Below are 9,066 nucleotides of genomic sequence, written 5' to 3'. Positions count from 1 at the left end.
CTTTAACAATGCAGTATTTCTCCTTCAAAGGTCACAAACTAATTGGTACTGAGCAGTCGCTCCTCTGAAATTTTAAATGATCTCTTCTGATGGCTTTTGCAAAATGCACTTGATTTGAACAACTTTATATAGCGCCGTAAAGTAAAACATTCCAAGATATTTCACAGAAGCATTATAAAACATACAGTATAAAACAAAATTTGACATCAAGCCACATATGGTGATATGACAGATGACTAAAAGCTTGGACAAAGAAATAGGTTTTATGGAATCCCTTGAAGGAAGAGAGGTTCAAGAAGGGAATTCCAGAGCTCCGGTCTAGGCAATAGTAAGTATGGGCACCATGCAACTAGTGTGTGATGAAAAGTACAGTAAAGGGGTACACAAGTGGGTAAAATTGGAGGAGTACAGCAATTTCAGAGGCTTGTAGGACCGGAGGAGATTTCAGGGAAAGGGAGAGGAAGGCCTTGGAGGGATTTGAAAACACATATGAGAATTTTAAATGATGGATTAACAGGACTTGCTGCAAGTTAGATTGCAGGTAGCAATGTTTTAGATGAGCTAAAGATTTGTAAAGGGCCAAGATGAGAGACTGACCAGGTAATCATTTAAATAATTAAATCTAGAGGGAATATAACACGGATCAAACTTTCAGCATCAGATAAACTGAGCCAGAGATGGAGGTGGGCAATGTTACGGACTTTTACTGTAGTCTGCTGAATCACACCCTCTGACTCTAACTCAGAGTTGGAGACTTTTTCAAAGGGTCCCAGGGAGCAGTGCTATTGCCCATCGGATGTTGAAACTTCCCGGGTAATTGCCAGTGTCCTTATGTTGGAACTTCTAAGTGGTCCTGTAGTGCATCCTCCGAGGTACCGACTATCTGAAGACCAGAAGATCTGGGCCCATGTATTTACCTCGAACAGATGCTTGTTGCATATCAGCTTTTAAAATGGGTTAGGATAAAATGTAAATGCCCTCTGAAATGGCCTAGCAAGCCATTCAGTTGTATCAGACTTCTATGAAGTCTACAAAAAGGGATAAAACATTGACCAGAAACCCTAAAGGCAAACCCAGCCCCGCTGGCCCTGCAAAGTTCTCCTTCCTCACACTTGGAAGCTTGTACCAAAATTGGGAGAGCTGTTACACAGATTAGTCAAGTAACAGTCTGACATAGTCATGCTAACAGAATGTTCCAGGCACCACCATCGCCATCCCTAGGTATGTGCTGTCCCACTGGTATGACAGACCCGGCAGATGTAGCGGCAGAGTGGTACACAGTCGGGAGTGAGTTGCCCTGGGAGTCCTCAACATTGACTCTGACCCCATGAACTCTCCTGGCATCAGGTCAAACATGGGCAAGGAAACCTGCCGAGTACCACATATCTCCTCCCCCACCACCACCATGTTTAACACCACTTGGAGGAAGCACTGAGGGTGGCAAGGGCTCAGAAAGTACTCTGGGTAGGGGACTTCAATGTCCATCACCCAAGAGTGGCTCAGTAGCACCGCTACTGACCAAGTCCTAAAGGTCCTAGGGTGGCACAGTGGCACAATGGTTAGCACTGCTACCTCACAGCACCAGGGGCCTGGGTTCAATTCCGGCCTCGGGTGACTGTGTGGAGTTTGCACTTTCTCCCCATGTCTGCGTGGGTTTCTTCCGAAGGTATTCCACTTCCTCCCATAGTCCAAAGATGTGCAAGTTAGATAGATTGGCTATGCTAAACTGTCCCATAGTGTTCTAAAGATATGCGGGTTAGATGGGGTAGGGCAGGTGAGTAGGCCTAGGTAGGATGGTCTTTCAGAGGATTGGTGCAGACTCGATGGCCGAATGCTCTCCTGCACTGTAGGGATTCTATGACATAGCTGCGAGACTTGGTTTGCGGTTAGTGGTGAGGGAAAAACATACTTGACCTCACCCTCGCCAACCGGCCTGCTACAGATGCATCTCAGTAGGAGTGACCATGCACAGTCCTTGTGGCGATGAAGTCCAGTTTTCATATTGAGGATACCCTCCACCGTGTTGTGTGAGACTACCACTGTGCTAAATGGGATAGACTTCGAACAGATCAAGCAACTCAAAACTGGGTAACCATGAGGTGCTGTGGGCCATCAGCAGCAGCAGAATTGTACTCAACCACAATCTGCCACTCATGGTCTGGCATATCCTCCACTCTTCCATCACCGCCAAGCCAGGGAATCAATCCTGGTTCAATGAAGAGTCCAGGAGAGCATGCCAGGAGAAACACCAGGCAAACTTAAAAATTAGGTTTCAACCTGGTCAAGCTCCAACACAGGACTACTTGGATGCCACACAGCATTAGCAGCAAATGATACACAGAACTAAGCGATCCCACAACAAACACTGCAGATCTACGTTCTGCAGTACTGTCACATCCAGCCATGAATAGTGGTGGACAATTAAACATCTCACTGGAGGAGCTCCACAAATATAACTGTCCTCAATGATGGGAGAGCCCAACAGGTAGTCATTAGCCAAGGCATAGAAGATAAGAACAAGGAGGTTATGATGGAGCTGTATAAAATGCTTGTTAGACTGCAGTTAGAGTTTTGTGTTGAATTCTGTCACCATATGATATGAAGGGTGTGATTTCACTAGAAAAGGTGCAGAGGAGATTCACCAGGATGTTGCTAGGGCTGGACTGTTTCAGCTCTGAAGAGTGGATGGTTAGGCTGAGGTCATTTTCTTTAGAGCAGAGAAGGTTGAGGGGGTCCTGATTGAGGTGTACAAAATTATGTGGGATAGAGATGTAGTAGATGGTACGAAACTTTTCCCCTCAGTAGAGGAGTCAGTAACCATGGGGCATAGATTTACAGTCCAGGGCAGGAGGTTTAGAGGGGGTTTGAGGAATTCTTTTTCACCCAGCGGGTGGTGGGAATCTGGAACTTGCTGCCTGAAAGGGTGGTGGAGGCGGGCACCATCACAACATTTAAGAAGCATTTAGATGAGTACTTGAAATGTCATAGCATACTAGGTTATGGACCAAGTGCTGGAAATGGGATTAGAATAAATAGGCGCGTGATGGTCAGTACAGACATGATAGGCCGAAGGGCCTCATTCTGTGCTGGAAATCTCTAGACTATGACTCTGTGACATTTCAATGCAAAAGACAAGGCTGAGGCATTTGCTACAATCTTCAGCCAGAAGTGCCAAGTGGATGATCCATCTTAGCTATAACACTGGCATCTACCCAGCAATGTCGAAAATTGCCCAGGTATGTCCGGTACACAAAAAGCAGGACAAATCCAACCTGACCAATTACCACCCCATCAATTTATTCTTGACCATCAGTAAAGTGATAGAAGTGGTCTTCAATAGTGCTATCAAGTGGCAGTTGCTTAGCAATAACCTGTTAACTGACACCCAGTTTGGGTTCCACAAGAACCACTCAGCTCCTGACCTCATTACAGCCTTGGTCCAAACATGGACAAAAGTAGAACTCCAGAGGTGTGGTGCGAGTGACTGTGCTTGATATCCAGGCAGCATTTCACCGAGTGTTACATCAAGGAGCCCAGCAAAACTGGATTAAATGGAAATCAGGGGGAAAGCTATCTGCTGGTTGGAGTCATAACTAGCTCAAATTATGATGGTTGAGGTTGTTTGAGGCCAGTCATCTCAGCTCCAGGACATCACTGTAGGAGTTCCTCAGGGAAGTGTTCAGGGTCTAACCACCCTCAGCTGCATCACCAGTTACACTTCTTCCATAATGATGTCAGAAGTGGGGATTGCACAATGTTCAGCATTCGTGACTCCTCACACACTGAAACAGCCCATGTCTAAATGCTGCAAGACCTGGACAATATCCATGCTTGGGCTGACAAGTGGCAAGTAACATTCGCTCCACACAAGTGCCAGACAATGAGCATCTCGAACAAGAGAGAATCAAACCATCGCCCCTTGACATTCAATGGTATTACCAATGCTGAATCCCCCACTATCAATATCCCGGGGTTATCATTGAGCAGAAACTGAAGTGGCCATATAAATACTATAGCTACAAGAGCAGGTCTAAAACTCGGAATCCTGCATTAGTAACTCATCTACTGACTCCCCAAAAGTCCATCCACCATCTACAAGGCACAAGCCAGGAGTGTAATGGAATACCGTCCCCTTGCCTGGATGAGTGCAGCTCCAACAACACTCAAGAAGCTCAACATTATCCAGGGCAAAGCAGTCCATTTGATTTGTACCCCATCCACAAAGATTGGTCAACATCCTGGAACACTCTCCCTAACAGCACTGTGAGTGTACCTACACCAAATGCACTGCTGCAGTTCAAGAAGGCAGCTCATCACCATCACCTCAAGGACCATTTAGGAATATTCAGCAAAGTCCACATCTCTTGAATGAATAAAATAAATTAATTAACTCTTTGAGATCACCCTATCTCGGGTTTACTCTGGGAATATTAATAGAAAATCGAATCACACCAAAACTGAAAGGTCAGGAAACATGCCATTGGTTAGCTCAGTTGGCTGGGTGGCTGATTTGTGATGTGGAACAACATTAATAGCGTGGGTTCAATTCCTGTACTGGCTCAGGTTATTCATGAAGGCCCTGCCTTCTCAACTTTGCCCCTCAAGGAGCTCAGTTGGCTGGATGGCTAGTTCATGATGCAGAACAAGGCCAACAACATGGGTTCAATTCCTATACTAGCTGAGGTTATTCATGAAGGCCCTGGTGGGGCAGCACGGCGGTGCAGTGGTTAGTGCTGCTGCCTCATGGCGCTGAGGTCCCAGGTTCGATCCCGGCTCTGGGTCACTGTCCGTGTGGAGTTTGCACATTCTCCCCGAGTCTGCACGTGTTTCGCCCCCACAACCCAAAAATGTGCAAGGTAGGTGGATTGGCCACGCTAAATTGCCCCTTCATTGGAAAAATGAATTGGGTACTCAAAATTTATATTAAATAAAAATGAAGGCCCTGCCTTCTCAATCTCGCCTGTTGGTGTTAAATCACCAGGACCTCAGGTTAATTCACCACCTGTCAGTTCTCCCCCTCATAGGGAAAAGCAGCCTCTGGGACAATGGTGACTTTACTTACTTTAGGGCGGCACGGTAGCACAGTGGGTAGCACTGATGCTTCACAGTGCCAGGGTCCCAGGTTTGATTCCTGGCTTGGGTCACTGTCTGTGCGGAGTCTGCACCTTCACCCTGTGTCTGCGTGGGTTTCCTCCGGGTGCTCCGGTTTCCTTCCACAAGTCCTGAAAGATTTCCTGTTAGGTAATTTGGACATTCTGAATTCTCCCTCCCTGTACCTGAACAGGCGCAGAATGTGGCGACTAGGGGATTTTCACAGTAACTTCATTGCAGTGTTAATGTAAAGCCTACTTGTGACAATAAAAGATTATTACTATTATTATTAGATGAAATCACCACCAGTCAGCCCTCAAAGGGCAGAGCCTATGGGACTGTGGCAATATTTACATTTAATTGAGTGATTAACATATGCTAAGTGGTAACCCATTTCACCTGAGGTGTTTGCTGGCACACAGTTTAATGTGCTAAAGCGAAACACACAAGTGAGCAGGTCGGAGCTGGCTGTTCATTTAGCCAGTTTTAACCCCTCCACCTGTTCGCAACCGAGGCAACTCAGAGGTGCTCTAATGGGAACTGAAGTGGACGGTCAAGAAGAGTAAAAGTGCAACCACAACCTATAAATCTGGAACAGGAGAGCTCCAGAGAACCTCCTTCCTGCAGCAAAGTTCTGGGTTTTACAAGTTGGGAGGGATCATTGGGTGTCACCCTCCTGTTCCTCCCCTGACTGTGTTTTTACACCATTATGTATTAAGAAATAACTGCCCAGTCACACATACTTGCTAATTTAAAGTGATCTTCCTGCACTGGGGAAATTGAAAGTGAAGAAAAGAAAATAAACCACAAACCAATGACATGGTGTCAACATGCCTTCTTTGTGATGTTAGCAAAGCAAATAAATACACTTCAACTCGGGTCTGTACTGCAGGGCTTCATATATTACATGACCCAAACCAAATGCGATTGATCTCTCCTCCAGGGCTTTTAGTTTGGGCTTATGAATCTCAGTTTTTCCAGAAGATTTTGCTTCAGACTGGTGTAATTTTTTTGTCTGTTTTCTGCTCCTGTAAAGTGCTTTGGGATTGTCGACAAGGTTCGAGGTGTTTTTATGAATGCCGGTTGTTGTTATTATTGTCGATGGAATCCTCACCTTCCCGCCAAACTGAGGCGAGGAGAATGGCTATTTAGTGCGTTACACGGTTAGGTTAAATAGCTGCTGTTTCATGGAGGTGAGTTTAACCATGTGAAAATAATCCATCTGTTTAAACCTCATTCCACCTGTGTGCTGTTCTTTGTGTTGCTTATTTCAGGATGGTTGGCATAGTGTTCACAAAGACCACAAAATAGCTTTCACTTAAACAAAAGCTATGATTTTATTTACACTACTAACTTGGATTTGACACGTACTCCTTCAGAATACACAATTGATTAATAACATCTAACTACACTCATCTACTGCTAATCTTACTACTGGTTTAAACTATGATCTAACCCAGGTATTGTCAAACTCGGGGGCGCGACCCGCGGATGGGTCGCGGGCGGGTGTCGGGAGGGGCGCGGAGCCATCCGTTGCGGCGCGCCCGATCGCGCAAATCTGCGCACAACAGCCGCAGCAGCCGGTTGTTAATAACGCCGGCTGCAAGTGGCCTTCAAAATGGCCGCGAACATGTAAAGAAAATGTGGCCGTACTGCGCATGCGTGCCAGATCATCGGCGCGCATGCGCAAAACTATGCGCATGCGCGCCGATGATCGGGCACGCATACGCAGTGCGGCTGCTTTTTTTTTTAAACGGTCGCAGCTTTATGTTTTACAAGTTCGGGGGGTTTTATTCATTTATTTTATTTTTATTTTTTTCATTTATTTTATTCATTTTTTTTTTACATGTTCGGGGGGGGTTTATTTGATCAAATTTTACAGGAAGAAAAGCAGAACTTTGGACAGATGGAGACTCCATACTTTCCGACACCGGAAGGCTTCACCTTCTTCCAACAGGTTCCATTAGAGGAGCGTGTACGAGGGCCAAAGGGACCCAAAACCATTTCCTCCATTTTTGTCAGCAACAAACAAGGTAAGAGAAAATGGTGGGTCACGCAGGTCAGCCGGCGTAGGCCGCGAAGGTCGGCTGGTGTGGGTCGCAAAGGTCGGCCGGCATGGGCTGCGAAGGCCGGCCGGCGTGGGTCGCGAAGTTCGGCCGGGTTGGGTGCCGAAGGTTGGCCGGTTGGTAAAAATGGGTCCCCGGAAAAAAAAGTTTGAAAAACACTGATCTAACCTTACTTGCACTATCTGCTCTTCTGACCTTCACTAGCTAACTCCTGCATACTCACCTCCCCTAAGGTCTAACATCACTGCCTTATATAGTTGTAAATGTAGCTCCCTCTAGTGGTTACTCTTGACACTACATTAACCCTTGCAATGCTTTTTTAAAAAATGGATTTTATTACAAACATGTATCAAAACAGGTTACAGCAAATAAACACCCTGGGAAACATACTTCCCAGCAATCAACTATACAGTCTGTACAGATTTCCCCCATTTTTCACGCCCCCCTCCCCCACGACGAACAGCTCATCAAACACGGTCACAAGCATCCCCTACCTTTTCTCAAACCCCCCTGCTGAGCCCCTTAACTCATACTTTATCTTCTCTAACCGCAGGAAGCCGTACAGGTCACCCAACCAAGACGCTACCCTCGCTATCGACCGCCATTCCATCAAAATTCGCTGCCATGCAATCAGAGATCGAAGGCCACGACATTGGCCTTCCTCCTCTCCATGAGCTCCGGCTTCTCTGAAACCCCAAATAGCACTACCAAAGGGTCCAGGTCCATCTCATCGTCCACTACCCTGGCTAAGACCGTGAACACCCCCCGCCCAGAATCTTCCAAATTTTTCACAACCCAAAAACGTGCGTGTAATTCGCTGGCCCCTGCCCACACCTCTCACACTCATCTGCTACCCCTTGAAAGAACCCACTCATTCTCGCCTGAGTCATATGCACCCTGTGCACCACTTTAAACTGTATCAGGCTCATCCTTGCACAACAGGAGGTCCCTTCGCAGTGCCCCTCGGCAGCTCTACCCTCTCCCTTAGCTCCTCCAAATACAAATCCCTCACCTTGACCAGCCCCACTTCCCTCCATCTCCTGTATACACTAAACACCCCCCACCCACCCCCGGCTCAAAACCATGATTCTCACACAGTGGCATTAGCACCGACATCCCTTCCATCCTAAATTGCCTCCTCAACTGATTCCATATCTTCACCTTGGACTGCACCCCCTGGCTCCCTGAATACCTATTCGGAGCCAATGGCAACAATGCTGTCACCATAGCTGCCAAACTAGATCCCTTACAAGATTCCTCCTCCATCCTAACCCACTCCAACCCTTCTCTTTCCCACCATCGCCGCACCTTATCCACATTTGTCGCCTAATAATAATGAAGCAGGTTCGGCAACGCCAACTGCTCCTGCTGCCTCTACCTCTGTAGTAGGGTCCTCCTGACCCTCGGCGCCTTCCCCGCCCAAACAAAGTCCGAAATGATTATGTCCGGTTTCTGAAAGAAGACCTTGGTATAAAGTTTGGGACAGCCTGAAAATAAACAAGAACCTCGGCAGAATATTCATATTCACCACTTGGACCCTCCCCACCAATGTCAAGTGCAGTGAATCCCACCTCTTAAGATCCTCCCTGGCTTCCTCCACCAGCTTTGTTAAGTTCCACTTATGGAACCCCCTCCATTCCCTCGCTACCTGAATCCCCAAATACTGAAACCTATCCTTCGCTACCATGAATGGCATCCCCCCTAAATTTGCCCGCCATCCCAGCTCATTCACCGGGAAAACCTCGCTTGTCCCTACATTCAGTTTATACCCAGAGAACCCTCCAAACCTCCCCAGCAAGATCGATAGATTCTTAATCAGTAAGTGATTAACTGAGTGCTGAATTTGGTGCTTTTTGAGTGCGATAGTGAGAGTTTGGTGACCGAGGGAGTGCTGAATTTGGTGCTTTTT

The sequence above is a fragment of the Scyliorhinus torazame genome, chromosome 6 (assembly GCF_047496885.1).
Source record: "Scyliorhinus torazame isolate Kashiwa2021f chromosome 6, sScyTor2.1, whole genome shotgun sequence".
Lineage (NCBI taxonomy): Eukaryota > Metazoa > Chordata > Chondrichthyes > Carcharhiniformes > Scyliorhinidae > Scyliorhinus > Scyliorhinus torazame.
Note: the sequence above shows the minus strand (reverse complement) of the source record.